Here is a 16,414-nt window from a genome sequence, read left to right as displayed (position 1 = left end):
AATAGTATCCTGAGAAGACAAATTAAAGTATATATAAGAGTTTATTCAATCAAAATAAACATTATTACAAATAATATAACAAGCAATATAAAAGTTTGTCACAAAATTTCATATATAGGATTACATAATTTATTAATCCTGTAATTTATTATATTCAACAAACAATAAGTATACAAATTATATATATATATATAAGTGATTTTATGAAAAAGTCGTGATCTCATCAATTTTTAACAGGATAGAATGAGCTTGTGTAAAGTCCACATACTCCATGGGAGTTTCCAGTGCCTCTTCTAATTCTTATAAATCCATTCTCACCCCATCGTGTACCCCATGAATTCTTTACAAGTACGTAATTTGGTCATACCCAACCGCTGCTACTGCATGATCTACTTTGTTTCCGCATGGCCCCTCAAATATTCCCTATCACATTAAAAAAATTGAATTAATTACTCTCTATCTAATATTTATATAATTTTTATTTGGTAATTAATTATTTAATTTTTTAATTATCCCTCTATATGATTGGAAAGCTCTTCCAGCAAGTTCAAGGACAACGCTCACAGGTTGGTTTGCAATTGCTGTAAGAGAGCCCCTTCATTATATGACTGCACTTGTCGAACCCCATCCGTTTTGGCTGCATAAGGACTTTTCTGTATTAAAAAATTAAAAAAGGAAAAAATAATTAAATAAAGAAATGGAATTCTTCTGAATGATTTTTTTATCAGCAAAATTTTAGATTAAATAAGCAACTATATGTGTTAATTATAAAGTAAATGTTAGATTCTTGTTAACTTGATGTGTTTGTAAAATTATCTGATCTTAGAAGATCTAATGTTAATGGTATTCAATGTTTTTATAAAAATGAGTGTATACCTATGGTACTAATATTATATATATATATATAATGTAAATATACCTGGCTTGGGTGACAATAACGTTGCACTCCCTCATATGGGTAAGCATTTCTATAGTGAATACCATATTGAGCCACTAATTGAAATGCACTCCAAAGGAAACCTCCTTTGCACCGGTAGCTACGTCTGTTGCAGTGAAGTAGTTCTTGCTCTATGTATTAATTTAAGTACCCAATTCTAATCTTAATTATTTTCTCTATACTTACAACAGCTGAGAATGCCCAGTAATTACTTACGTTATTTTTAAATAAAAAATTATATATTTTATTATAATAAAATAACCACAGTTATTTAAATAAAGTACTTAATCAATATATATACACACACACACATAAGATATGTTAATTAATATATAAATACAAAACATTTAATTAAAATAGCAAATTCATACCACAAGAACCTTGATTTTTTACGAGAGTGACAACTCCTTTTTGTCTCCAATCGACATACTCCAAGATATTTACATCACCTTCATTAAGCACTTCATCATAGGATAGTTCGGTTGTTGTATAATTTCCAGCAATGGAACCAATATACTTTTCGTTGAATTCATTATTATTCATTCACCAACCACGTCTAATCCAAGCCAATAACTGTTATTCTTCTTATTTGTCTCAAATATATTTAAGATTGTCTTTGAAAATTTTAAATCTATAGATTTTCTCATCAATATTCTTGTAAATCTTATTGTGCTTCGACATCCACGATTCAAATAGCTGAATAAGTCTCTTAGTGGATGTTAAGTCATTTTGAGAATAACCCACAATAGAAAAATCACTAAACAACAAACCCATATGAACAAAAAGACATATTGCAATGAAAAGAAACTTTGAAATTGAACATATCATAGCCATTGTGACACTATCTATATCTTTTTAGTTCTCAAGTGTGGGAATGGATGAAGAGAAATGGGAGGATCATATTGGTTTATATACTAGAAAGCTTGTGTTTTCAATCAATGTTTTTCTTTTTTGATTTTCTTCTCATTCATGCAGCTAGCACCTATAATAACTGGGCCCGAAATTTAGGCCCAGGATAGTTAAATTATAATAATAAATAATTTAGAGAAATTTAATTTTTAATTTTTAATTGAAATTTTGGAGAAATATATATTTTAGGTGTATTTAAAAATAATTTTCAAAAGTCATGGCCAAAGTAGAAATAAGAAATGACTTATTTGAAAAAAAATATGAAAAACGGGGGCAAAAGTAAAAATAACAAAAAAATGTCCATGTGGACTGCCAATCACTATGTGCCGCATTGCAGACACGCATCCATGCGAGAAGCTACGCGAGCGATCTGTGTGCCAACAGATCCGACAGCCCAGATCTACTCCCACACTTACAGACAGTTCAGATCCATTTCTTCTTCAAGCACGATTGAACGACCCTAATTGCATCCAATCGTGTGGTCCAGATTCATTTCCCATATAAGATTAATCTAATGGCTGGGAGAGGGCCACGTCGCCTTGAACGAACAGTCCAAATTTAATTAAGAGGAGCATTTAAACTTCTCTGTCCATAAATCTTAACCTTAGCCGCAACTGACCCTACTGGAGAAGAAGAAGAAGGGCAGCCAGAAGAAAAAGCCGACCATCGTCGCTGCTGCACCAGAGCCGCCGTCGATAATGGGGAGATGAGTTTTTTCCCCCTTTCACTTTGAAATTCAATCCTAAGCCTCCCCACAACCATATTGGTGCCAAAAAACCAAAAGGGAAGCCAAAAACCTAGGGTAGAGCTTGGCTAAGCCGCTGCACTCACGACCAAAAACCCCTTTAGTGAGCCCAATTCCCCTTCCTGTTTCCTTCCATTTTTTGTCCATCGAATTCCTAACCTTTTTCTAGTGTAAAATAACTAAAGGCAATCCCCGGCCTTGATAGAGGAACGATGAAGCTGCCTCGCCGGTAAGCTTTGATCTTTTTCTTTTTTCGACCAACAAAAGCCACCTAACCTTGAATTTTATAGGTTTTCAAATAGGACTGACTGAAACTAGCCAAATCAAGAGGATACTCCGCTATATGCAGCATAGGAGCTGGAGCACGGCAGCAGCGCCATGCTAGAACCCTAAACCAGCTAGAAAATTCTAAAACCCTTATTTTGGCCCTTTTTAGGTATTTCAGGATATGTGACGTGTGTTTTCAAATTTCGCAGATAAAAAAAACCAAAGAAATTTGGGAACTGCCAGGAAGTGTAGTGGAAAAGACAGTGTTTCAAACACCGACCTAGGGTAAGAATCGCTCACCCTTTCTCTCATTACGGTTAACTAAAGTTTAACTAATAGTAAACGATGAAATTTGTGAATATTGGCAATCTTTTATTAACGAAATACACGTCACCGATGGAGCCGATAACTAGTCAATGTATACTTTATTTGTGCTGTCTATTTGTTTCTATGTTGCCTAAATTGCTTACTGTTACATTGTATGCTTTAATTTATTGATTTTAGTTGCCTTCTCATTCATTAGCTTACTAACCGTTTTATCTTTATCTGTTGGTTGGTTTGAAATAATGTTGTACAAACCTGAAACTAGAAGGGAAATAAATTCATAAATTTAATGCAGAAGCGAATAATAGAGTTAGGGTTTACATTCCTTATAAAATAATTTAGAAAGCCCAATAGGACTACAAGAATGTCCTTCTAAAAGATAAACAAAAATTAAAATAATGAAACAAAAAATGAATAACTAAATATCCTAGGACAACCTTCACTAGCACTTGAAGGGAGTTTAGATAGTGAACTATTCCCAACCCTCTTAGTGATTGGGATCTGGATCTTGGTCCTCTTGATATAAAATAGTTAATAAAAAGGTGAGCTACATTAGCTCAGTAAGAATATCACGATAATTACAGATATAGAAAACTAAAGATTAGTAAAAATCATAAAATAACTAATGGAGCACTTAATTTGAATAAATTCATTTAATATAAAGAAGATCGTTTATTCCGAACTTACTGTAATGAGTTTTTCAAAACATCCTATGAAGACCCATATCCATATCACTCTTCACTTTCACACATACGAGAACAAAAAATAATAACTTTCCTTCCTTACCTGCTTACTAGTACCCCTGGGGTCCATAGGGGTGGCCTCCCTACTCCTGAACCCAATAACCAATTTTAACAATTAACTGGCTGTCCCCATACCCTGTCTAGTAATGGATCCAAATATTCCATTGCCTCGATACCCCGTCTAGTATGAGGGTGAATCATATCTCCCAAACCTTCTCAATAAAGGACTTTCCAATCTCGTTCGACTGAAGTAACGTTCACAGTAGGGTTCCCTATGTACCGAGTCTTTCTGCCTTTTTTTCTGGGTACCTAGTAAGTTTTTCACATACAAATTTTCATCAATAAAAAACTAACAATGCATACCAATATCTCATATTACATCCACATATCAATTGAACTACATTCATACTAACGGAATATAACTAAAATAAGCAGATAAGTCAATAAAACCATTAAACCTATAAATTAAGAATATATACTATACAAAAATCAAGTAAGTAGGACAATATAGGAACATAAACAAGAAATCAAAACAATTGTGAACTAACCAATTTTGCCTCCACTAGTGACTTGTAATTATTTTTAGGGTTTTTTAAAATTTCACAAAACATGAAATTATAGATCGTTAAGTCTCAATTTACCGTAATGGAGAATAGGGTGAGAGATCCTTACTCGGATTGCCATTTCGAGATGTCAAGCTATCTACTATGTCTCTTAACAGGTACTAGATTCTCTGAATTTTTCTTGTGGAATTCAAAACACTTGTCACACACCTAAAAATACCTAAAAAATCTAAAATCGGAGTCCAAAACTAATTTTGGCCAATTTTTTGGGTTTCGGCAAGGCAGTGCTGCCGTGCTCCGACGGTGACTACGGTGCCCACGGTAGCAATTTGCCTTGGCATAGCCTATTTTTGGCCGATTTTGATTGGTTTTGGCTATATTCCTATAGAAAAACACGTTAGGGGCCTCGGTTGGCTGGAAAATCTCAAAGAAAATTGAACTTATTGGTGGGGGGCGTCTGAGTGCAACAACTTTGCTCGTCCTCCTTTGTTAGGCTACCCTGCACAGAAAAAAATGATGAGAACAATGATAAAAAAATCACGTGAAACAAGAATTAGGAAGGGGCTCATCGGAGGGGTTTTAGCCGCGGCGGCTCCACCGGGCTTTTTCTACATTTTTTGGCTCACCTGTCGTTTCTCTTGCTCTAATTTGGGCACAGAGGTACTCAGAATCAAATTCCGAGCGATAAGGGGAAAATTTTACCTTTTTTTAGCGGTCGGCAGTGGCTCCGACGCGATGGCGGTCGGTGGTCGACCTCTTTATCCGACGTTTGGTTCTTCTTCTCCAGCAAGGACTAGTGACTAGGGTTTAGGTTTTCATATGATGCGAAGTATTTATAACCATTCCGCGTTGATCTGAACTGTCAATCATGATTAATCTCGACCGTCTGATCGCGCCTAAGGTAAAAATGGATCCAGGCCGTCCACACGTGCGGGATCGATCTTGGGTCGTCCAATCATAGGGCATGTGGATCGTTAGCATGGCCTCCGTGTGACACCGACATCAGCGCACCTGGCCACGCGGTGCACTCTAGTTCTTCGAGACTACTAACTAGGCGGTCTTACATGGTCAAACTTTCTCAATTTGCACTTTGACCCACTGTTTTCAATTTTTCTTTCAAAAATATCCTCCAAACTCAAATTTTCACCCCTTCTCGCCAAAATTATTTTTAATTTCGTCCCTAATTTATTTTTCTCAAACATTCAATCAAATTAAAATAAAATAAAATATTTTAATTATTTATATATATATTCCATAATCCATAAAATTATCTTAGGCTAATTTTTGGGCCCGGATGTTACAACTCTCTCCCTCTTAAAAAAAATTTGGTCCCTCAAATTTGTTGCCTTTTTGCTAGTCAAACAACTGGGGATACTGGGCCTTGAAGCTTGATTCCAGTTCCCAAGTGGCCTCTCCTACGTATGGTTCTGCCATAGGACCTTGATGAATTGAATTTCTCAGTTGTGGAGTACTCTACTCTTTCGATCTACAATGCCTACTGGTACTTTCTCATAGAATAGATCCTCTTGAAGTAAAAAGGGCTCATGGGACAGGGTGTATGAGGAGTCTGGGTTGTACTTGTGTAGCACAGATACGTGGAACACATTATGAATCCTAGATAGCTTTAAAGGTAGTGCTAGTCTGTAAGCAATCGTACCAATCTGATATAAGATCTCAAATGGTCCAATGAACTGGGGATTTAATTTTTCCCTCTTGCCAAACTTACCGATCCCTTTGAAAGGAATGACCTTAAGAAATACTTGGTCATCTTTCTCAAATTCCAAATCCCTCCTCCGGGAGTCTGCATAACTTTTCTGCCTACTCTGAGCTGTCTGAATGTTCTTCCTGATCTTAACTATCTTGGCTATAGTCTCCTCCACAAGATTTAGCCCGAATAATTTTCTATCACCCACCTCTTCCCAATAGATCGGCGATCTGCATGGACGACCATACAATGCCTCGTACGGAGCCCTACCGATACTTACCTGGTAGCTGTTATTATAGGCGAATTCTATCAGAGGTAGGTGTTCATCCCAGTGGCCCCTGAAGTCTAGAACACAAGCTCGGAGCATATTCTTCAGTGTGCGAATCGTCCTCTTTGATTTTCCATCAGTTTGAGGGTGGAATGTGGTACTAAGGGACAGTTTTATTCCCATGGCTTGTCGAAAAGTAGACCAAAATCGAGAAGTGAACTTGGGATCCCTATCGGATACTACTGGCATTGAAACCCCATGTAACCTGACTATCTCTCGAATATACATTCTTGCTAGCTTATCCAAAGGGTCGTTCATCTGCATAGCCAAGAAGTTAGAAGACTTGGTGAGCGAATCAATAATTACCCAAATAGCATCATGTCTTGAACGTGCCTTAGGCAACCCTATTACGAAATCCATTGAGATATGTTCTCATTTCCACTCCAGGATCGGTAATGGCTGAAATAACCTGCCTGGATATTGATGTTTTGCCTTCATCTGTTGGCATACTAGACACTTGGAAACAAAGTCGACTACCTCTCTCTTCATCCCGCTCTACCAAAATTAGGGTCATATACTTTGGTACATTTTTGTACTTTTGGGATGTATGATAAACTTGGAGTTGTGAGCCTCTGTCATGATGTCATTTTTTAGTTCACTGTCATTTAGAATACACACCATATCCTAAAACCTAAGTAATCCATCGGCAGAGACTCAAAATTCTAGATGTATTTCTTATTATGCATTTTTCTTGAGGGCGGCTATGGTGGAATCAGTTAATTGTGCTTCTCTTATTCTCTGCATCAATTTGGGTTGGACAGTCAGGTGGGTCAAACATGCAACTCTCTTTAAGTCCTAAAATCATATTTGTTTTGCGGCCCCTATTACCCTACATTCAGAAACTATTATGTGAGCTAACATACCTGCACATTTTCTGCTGAGCGCGTCATCTATTACATTGCGTTTGCCCAGGTGGTATAAAATATTACAATCATAATCCTTTAGGAGCTCTATCCAACGCCTCTGATACATGTTCAGATCCTTCTGAGTGAATATGTGCCTCAAGCTCTTATGGTCAACAAAAGTCTCAAAAGTCTCCCCATACAGGTAGTGGCACCAAGTCTTCAAGGCATGGATAATGGTGGTAAGTTCCAAGTCGTGGGTGGGGTAATTTTTCTCATGACTCTTCAACTGCTTGGATCCATAAGCTATGACCTTACCATGCTGCATTAAAACACAACCCAACCCCAGGTAGGAAGCATCACTATACACTGTATATCCACCTGTCCCACTTAGTAAGGCCAACACGAGTGCAGTAGTCAACTGTTTCTTGAGTTCTATAAAGGTCCTTTTGCAGTCCATGTTCCATTCAAATTTAACATTCTTCTTTGTGAGTCGGGTCAAAGGAGCGACTAGTTAGAAAATCTTTTTATAAACCTATGATAATAACCTGTTATTCCCAAAAAGTTACGAATCTCCTTAACTGAGGTCAATTTCTCCCATCTAGGCACTACCTCAACTTTTTCAGGGTTCACTGGTACTCCATCCCTTGATATGATGTATTCTAAAAAGGTAGTTTGCTCAAGTTAAAACTCATACTTGCTCAATTTTGCATACAGTTTCTTTTCCCTAAGAACTTGTAAAACCTGAGTTAGGTGGTGAGCATGTTCCTCTGTGCTCTTTGAATAGACCAGGATCGATGAACACAGTGACGAACTGATCCAAGAATTATCTGAAAATTCTGTTCATCAAATCCATAAAAATAATTGGTGTGTTGATTAGTCCAAAGGGCATGACTAAAAACTCATAATGTTCGTACCTGGTTTTGAAAGCTATCTTGGTAATGTCCTCTACCCTGATTTTTAAATAGTGGTAACCCGAACAAAAATCTATTTTGTAGAAGACTTGAACACCCTACAACTGGTCAAAAAGGTCATTAATTCTAGGGAGGGGGTACTTGTTCTTAATCGTAATTCAGTTCAATCCCCTGTAGTCAATACACAATCGTAACGTCCCATCTCCTTTTCTTGCAAATGTGACTCTAGCACCCTAAGGGGATATACTATGTCAGATGAACCCACTATCTTATAATTCATTGATCTATTTTCTCAATTCTTCCATCTACACACGACTCATGCGGTAAGGAGCAACAAAAATAGACTGGGTGCCAGGCTGAAGATCTATGGTGAACTCAACCTCTTTGTCTACTAACAGTCTTGGTAGTTCATCAGGAAATACATCCGAGAAGTCTCAAACTACTAGGATCTCTTGAATGTAAACTTCTTTCTTAGGTTTGCCTAATGTAGAGAAGACAACAGAGTTAAAACACTATATAGTGAGAAAACTACTATAGGGAAATAACATTTAAAATTTTCATTAACTTATAAATGGCTCTTCGTTAGGAGGGTTGAATACGAGTTTCTTATGAAAATAATCTACGGTCGCGTGGTATGCCGCTAACCAATTCATTCTCAAGATTACATCAAAGTCCCCTGTGTAGATCTCTATCAAGTCCACACTCAATTTCTTACCTGCTATGTCTATGACACAAGCTTTATATATAACCTTTCCTACTAGTTTCTTACTTGTAGGAGTAGATATAAATAACATAAAATCAAGTCTTTCCAGTGATATATTTAAGTTTTGTGTAAAGTGTGTAAGACAAACGAATGTGAAGTACCAGTATCAATCAAAATATGTGCAAGGTGATTACAGATAATGTATATACCCTGTACCACGTCTAGGTTAGCTTCAGCATCCTGCTGAGTTAGCTTGTAAGCTCTGCCTTTGATAGGAGGTTTGACTTGGTTCTAATTCCGCGGGCACTCTCTCACGTAATGTTGGGTACTCCCACATATGCAACAAGTATTATTTAGATGATAGCAGGGTCAGTCCCCATGATCCTTGTCATAGTGCTGGCAAGTTCTACCATGGCCTGTTACCTGAGTCTAAGGAGTAGCCTCAGTCACTAACCTAGACCTCTTGTTCTGCTAAACCGGTATAGTGGGTACTGGTCTGCGTTGTGAAACTGGGGGTCTGGGATTCCCTGCTGCTGGAGGAAAGATGCGAAGGTTCCTCTCTACTAACTATACCTTGGCCAGAACGGCTGAGTAAGTGTTAAGCTTAAATACGTACAGCTGCTGTCTGATCTCAGGACGGAGGCCCCACTCGAACTTTCTTGCCTTTCTACCCTCATCCATCATGCTCTTAGTGGAATATCAGCCCAACTCTAGGAACCTTCGGGCATACTCCGACACAGTCATCTCACCCTGTATTAAGTGTGCAAACTCCATCTCCTTTAAATGCCGGAGGTGCTTGCATTGAAGGCCATCGGAAATTATTCCCAAGTGACTGAACTAGGCAGGGTGGCCTGCTTGAGTTGCCACTAGCGGCCTACTTCTCCTACAAACATATAGGCAGCATGTACAACCTTTTGTTTGGGAACCACCCCGAGAGTCGCGAAGGCATTCTCTCTCTCAGCCAACCAATACTCGACCTCTTCAAAAGAGGATGTACCTACAAAGGTAGATGGGTTTAGTCTTTTGTAGCATTCAATGTAGCTTGGCTTCATCATGGGTGGAACTGGGTCCCGTGGAAGAGGAATTGGATTATACTGGGGGAGGGATCGGATGGCCTTATGGCGGTACCGGATGATATGGTGGAGGCATCGGGTTATACTGTGGCGGTACTAGATGATATGGTGGAGGCACTGGATTGTACTGTGGTGGTGCCAGATGGTACGGTAGAGGAGCAGGGTTGTAATAGGGTGGCTCTGATTCTTCCCACTATAAGGGTGTCTAAAATTGTGGTAACGGAGGAGGGTCAGGTAGCTCCCTCATTTCCCCTGGGCCTGCTAGACAAAGATGAGTCTCTTCAGCATCTCTAAGAGTCGCTCAACATCCTCTCGAAGTGAGCCATCCCAGGCTGCTCTATTTAGTGGGGGTCTTCCTCTCCTCATTTCTTTATATATGCATTTCACAAAGAAAGGTTGAGTAATAGTTTGTATTTGGTGTTTTTTTTGTAAGTCTTATGCAAGGAATGGTTCCGAGGAACGCTGCTCGAATACAAACTGTACGAACCCGGAACTAGAACGGAAATAAATTCATAACTTTAATGTAGAAACGATTAATAGAGTTAGAGTTTACATTCCTTACAAAATAATTTACAATGCCTAATAGGACTACAGGAATGTCCCTTCTAAAAGATAAACAAAAATTAAAATAATGAAACGAAAAGCGAATAACTAAACATCCTAAGACAACCTTTACTAGTACTTGAAGGGAGTCTAGATAGTGAACTACTTACAACTCTCTTGCTGATCGAGATCTGAATCTTGGTCCTCTTTATCTGAAATAGTTAATGAAAGGGTGAGTTACACTATTCCAGTAAGAATATCATGCTAATCATAGATACGAAAATTTAAAGATTGGTAAAGATTATAAAATAACTAATGGAGCACTTAAATTCATTTAATATAAAGAAGACCATTTATTCCAAACTTACCATAATGAGTTTTCCAAAACAACCTATGAAGACCCATATCCATATCACTCTTCACTTTCACACATAAGAGAACAAGAAACAATAACTTTCCTTCCTTACTTGCTTACTGGTACCCCTGAGGGTCCATAGGAGTGCCCCCCAACTCCTGAACCCAATAACCAATTTTAAAATTAACCAGCCATCCCATACCCCATCCAGTAATGGGTGTCAAACATTTCATCACCTCGATACCTCGTTCGGTATGAAGGTGAATCATATCTCTCAAAGTTTTCCAGTAAGGGACTTCCCAGCCTTGTCCGACTGAGGTAACGTTCGCGGTAGGGTTTCCTATGTACCGGGCCTGTTTGCTTTTTTTCTGGGTACCCAGTAAGTCTTTCACATATAAATTTTTATTAATAAACAACCAACAATGCATACCAATATCTCATATCATATTCACAGATTGAACTATATTCATGCTGACGGTATATAACCAAAATAACCAGATAAGTCCATAAAACCATTGAAGCTTTAAATTAAGAACATGTACTATACGAAAATCACGCAAGTAGGATAGTAGAGGAAAATAAAAAGAAAATCAAGACAATTATGAACTAACCGGTTCTAGCTCAATTAATGACTTGTAATTTTTTTTAGGGTTTTTTAAATTTTTACAAAACATTAAATTATACATCATTTAGCCTTAATTTACCATAACAGAGAATAGAGTGAGAGATCCTTACCCAGATCGATGTTTCAAGATATCGAGCTGTCTACTACGTCTCCTAACTGGTACCAGGTTCCCTTAATTTTTCCTGTGGAATTTAAAACACTTGTCACACACCTAAAAATACCTCAAAAATCCAAAATCGGTGTCCAAAACTTATTCCAGCCAATTTTTTGGTTCTGGCACGGCAATGCTGCCATGTTCTAGTGCCGGCTCCACCGCCCACGGCGGCGGTTTACCTCGGCCTAGCCAGTTTTGGCTGATTTTTATTGGTTTTGGTCGTATTCCTACAGAAAAATACATTAGGGGCCTCAGTTGGCCAAAATCTAAAAAAAAACCAAACCTACTGGCAGGGGGACCTCCAGGTGCGGCGACTCCATCGGTCCGCCTTCGCGGTTGATGTTCTTTCGTTAGCTACCCTTCACAGAAAAGGATGGTGAGCACAATGTTTGAAAAATTATGTTAAACGAGAATCGAAAAATGGCTCATTGGAGGAGTTTTGGGGTTTTAGCCACGGCAACTCCGTCGGGCTTTATCTGCAGTTTCTGGCTCACTCGTCGTTCGTCTTGCTCTAATTTTTCCACAGGGGTACTCGGAATCAAATTCCAAGCGGGTAGGGGAAATTTTACCTTTTTTTGGCGGTTGACGGTCAGCCTCCTTCTTTGGCGTCTGGTTCTGCTTCTCTGGCTGGGGCCGGCGATTAGGGTTTAGGTTTTCATATGATGCGATGTATTTATAATCATTCTGCGTTGATCTGGACCTTCCATCGCGATTAATCTCGACCGTCCACGGCGTGGGATCGATCTTGGGCCGTCCGATCGCAAGGCACGTGGATCACCAGTGTGGCCTCTCGCATGGCACCAATGTCAGTGCGCCTGGCCACGCAGCACAATCCAATTCCTGCTTTTAATTTTGTTTTCGAAAACACCCTCCGAACCCAAATTTTTACCCCTTCTTCCTAAAATTATTTTCAATTTCGTCCCTAATTCATTTTTTCTCAGAAATTCAATCAAATTAAAATAAAATAAATTTTTTAATTATTTATATATATATTCCATAATTCGTAAAATTATCCAGGGCTAATTTTCAGGCCCGAATGTTACAAATGCTCTGACAACGTTTTCTTGGTGATTAAAGTACAAAATTATATTATCATTTAATTGTCGTTATAATGTCCTTAACTTATGAAACAAGATTTTTGTATGCAATTGATGATTAGTTGATAATGAGAATAAATTTTATGTGGTAGGCTTATCGGGCATCATGGAAAAAGGTGTATGGATCCAGTACATAAGGCAAACCCTACTGTGGACATTACCCCAGTCGAACAGGGCTGAGAAGTCCCATAAAAAAAAGGGTTGAGAGGTATTTGTTCACCCTCGTACTGGTCGGGGTATTGAGGCGACTGTATATTTGGGGCCCATTACTGGACAAGGCATGGGGACGGCTGGTTATTTAATAGATTAGATATTGAGTTCACGTGTAGGGAGAACCCCTATGGACCCCTAGAGATATCGGTAAGTAAGTGAAAAGGTAAATTTTGATTATTGTTGTTTCTTAAATATTTAATGAATTGCTATCTTGATTATTGCCTTCACGAGTCGTATTTGAGAACTTAAAATGTGAGTATGAAATTAAAATTTTCAAGTTAAATGAATTTACCAAAAAGGAAAAAATGGCTCCATTGGTTGTTTTGTAATTTTTACCAATCTTTGGTTTTCCGTATCGGTTGTTAAGTGTTGATATTTTTATTGGGTTAGTGTAGCTTATTTCCCTTATTTAACCATTTCAGATCAGGATGACCAAGATCCGGATCCTGAATAGTAAAAAAATTAGTGACTAAAGGTTGCCTCCCGTTTTCTATCAGAGTTGTGTTGTAGAGGTTGATCCTATAGTTTTCTAGTTGTATTTCTATTTATGCTATTTTAATCTCTCTTAAGAGGTATTTTCGTAGTCTTAATGGACATTCTGAATTAACTGTGCAATGAATGTAACCCTAAAATTCTCAATTGCTTTCGCTTATATTTCATTAATTCAATATTTCCATTCAATTAAATTTTAAGGCTGTTAGAGCACCCCTTATTAGTTTTCTTACAAACTTGGTAATTAAACAGTCTTAATTTTCAGTAAATTATTTAATTGTGCAATTATGTAGTGCAAAATTCTAATATGTTAATTGAAAAACAAATTATATTTTTATATTTAAAAAATTTGAACATCTAACTATTATATATATTATCACCTTAATTTGATTTTTATTTTTATAAATTATTTAGTGTCTAATCTATAGTTAACTAAAAAATAATTCTATTTTTGTATTTAAAAATTTTAATCGATAAATTTTATATATATTATTATCTTATTTTTATATTTAAAAATTATGTAGCTCATACTATCTAGTCAACTAAATATTAAATTCTATTTTTATATTTAGAAAATTTAAAAACATAACTAATATGTTTATCAAATTAAATAGAAATGATCTCAAGAAAAATGAGGAATTGACATGTCACTTTCACTTTTACTTTTTTATATACTAGATTTATACTATTTTCTACACAAACAATTTAATTTTAAAATTCTATAATTAATTAAAATAAATATTATTTTGCTGTAAACAAAAATATAATCTATAAAAAGCTCATAATTATATAAAACAGCAATATAGGTATTGTTTTATGTAATAAAATTTTGTAAAAGTAAAAATATTTCTAATGAAAATGTTAAAGAAATATCATATTGTATTTCTTTATTGAATATCTAAATGATGAGTGAGGTTAAAGAGAGAAATAGGCAATTAAGAACATAATAAAAATGTATTTTTTGTAATTTGTAGTCAAGTAAGAATCAACTACATAACAATATTATCACATTAATTTTATTTTTATAATTAAAAATTATTTAATATAAATTTAATTTGTTGTAAGCTAAAACTTAAGTTTTATTATTTAGTTTAAAAACTTTAAATACTATACATATTATCTGTGTGATTCAGATGGAGTCACAAATGTTAATCCATCCCCCTCTGATACAACTTCATAACATTATTTGAAATAAAGATGTAGTAATGTGACACCTCGTACCTTTGTGCTTCATGTGGTATTACGACTTTATTTTTTTCAGGTCTTTGGCCATTAAATTTCTGTGGTATAATACTATTTCATTTTTTTATTTTGCATTTTTGTAATTTTTTCTTAATTTATCAAAATTTATTTTTTTATTATTATGTTATTTTATTTTGTTTTGTTTTAAAATTATTGAGAATTTCAAATGAAAAGAGAGAAGAAAAGAAAATTTGGAAAAAACAATTGTCGCAGGAAAAGCCCAGCCCATATGGGCTTGCCCGTATTCCCATGTGGAATTGCCCGCACGCCCATGCGGGGACACTTGTGCACAGTGTGCCTACACTGCACCATGTCTACGGACGAATCCCATGCACAGACGCGCTCTGTCTCATCATCCAATCATGCAGACTAGCTGGTGCGCATGGCACCTTGAGCCCCACACCACTGCCATCGTTGCCTTGAGCCCCACACCACCGCCAATATTGCCCTATCCGCCGTTACTACTGCTCTACACTGCTGCCACCGCCGCCCTATGCCGCCACCTTAAGAGTCGTGCCTCCCCCTTGATCGATTGACACCAATGACGTCATTATTTTTTCTCTCTTCACGAATCGCGACACTTGCTGCCAATCCAATGGTTCTCTTCCTTTATAAATAGAGACCTTCTCTACGATGCTTCCTTACCTACTTTCACCCTCAAAAATCAAAATTCTAGAGAGAGAGTTAGAGAGAGAAAAGAGGAAAATTTGAAGTGAAAGGGGGACTAGCTTATAATGAGTCATCAATATTGATAAGGGATTGAGTATTTCCTTGTACATTTTAAGATGCATTTTTAGAAAAATAAAGAAATGAACACTAATTTTATTGCATGATTATGGCATGATTTTTAAAGAAATGAATGTTGATTTTATTGTATGATTTTGAAGGTGTGATGACTTTGATGATTTTTTAGTTATACATGCATCGTGTGAAGATTTAGTTGTTATTTCATGAAGGAAGTTGAAATGCAATTGATGCAAGAAGAGATTACATGAAATTGTTGACATGGCATGAAAAATATGAAAGGAAACATGAAACATGAATTAATCCATTAAACTATTTTATCTACTTCTATTGTCACCATGCTATTTAAAAAGATGTGAAATGACCACTCCTTATGGATGACGGTGCAAAAATGCATAGGCTATCCTAGGACCACTGTGGTGAAGTAAGACCGTGGTCATAGACTTTAGAACCACAGTGGTTGGCATGGCTATAGTCATAGATCATACTATGGTGTAGCGAAATGCAAATCTGCTGTGGACCTCGTTAGTGTCACCAAAATGGTAGTTCGGAGTCCGTATTAGCCAATAGATAAAAAGCTATAACGGGCTTCGCATGAAGTATGGTAAAAAGACTTAATAACAGTTATTATTTTGATTTGTTTGATTTTCTCCCACTTGATGAGTTATCGATATTATTATGTTATTTGATGATCATAATATTAAATGTTTTCATACATCAATTCTATTCCTATAGATCGTTGTAAATGGTAAGAGGAAAAAGGTATTTTTTTTCTCGAATATTTTTAATTTTATAAAACTTCTTAGCTATGTCAATTTAATACTGTATGCCTTACTAAGTTTCATAGAACTCACCTCTTTCTATGCTTGGCCCTCCCAAATGATATCGAAGAGGAT

General features: G+C 36.7%; 1 pseudogene; it reads right to left on the bottom strand.

Annotated features, from left to right (window-relative positions):
- Positions 1-223: 223 nt before the first annotated feature.
- On the bottom strand, positions 224-1,842 carry LOC110816838 (papain-like; annotated as a pseudogene).
- Positions 1,843-16,414: the final 14,572 nt, after the last annotated feature.

This window comes from Carica papaya, chromosome 9 (assembly GCF_054855325.1).
Source record: "Carica papaya isolate Zhongbai chromosome 9, ASM5485532v1, whole genome shotgun sequence".
Lineage (NCBI taxonomy): Eukaryota > Viridiplantae > Streptophyta > Magnoliopsida > Brassicales > Caricaceae > Carica > Carica papaya.
This window is presented reverse-complemented; position numbering and strand designations above follow the sequence as displayed.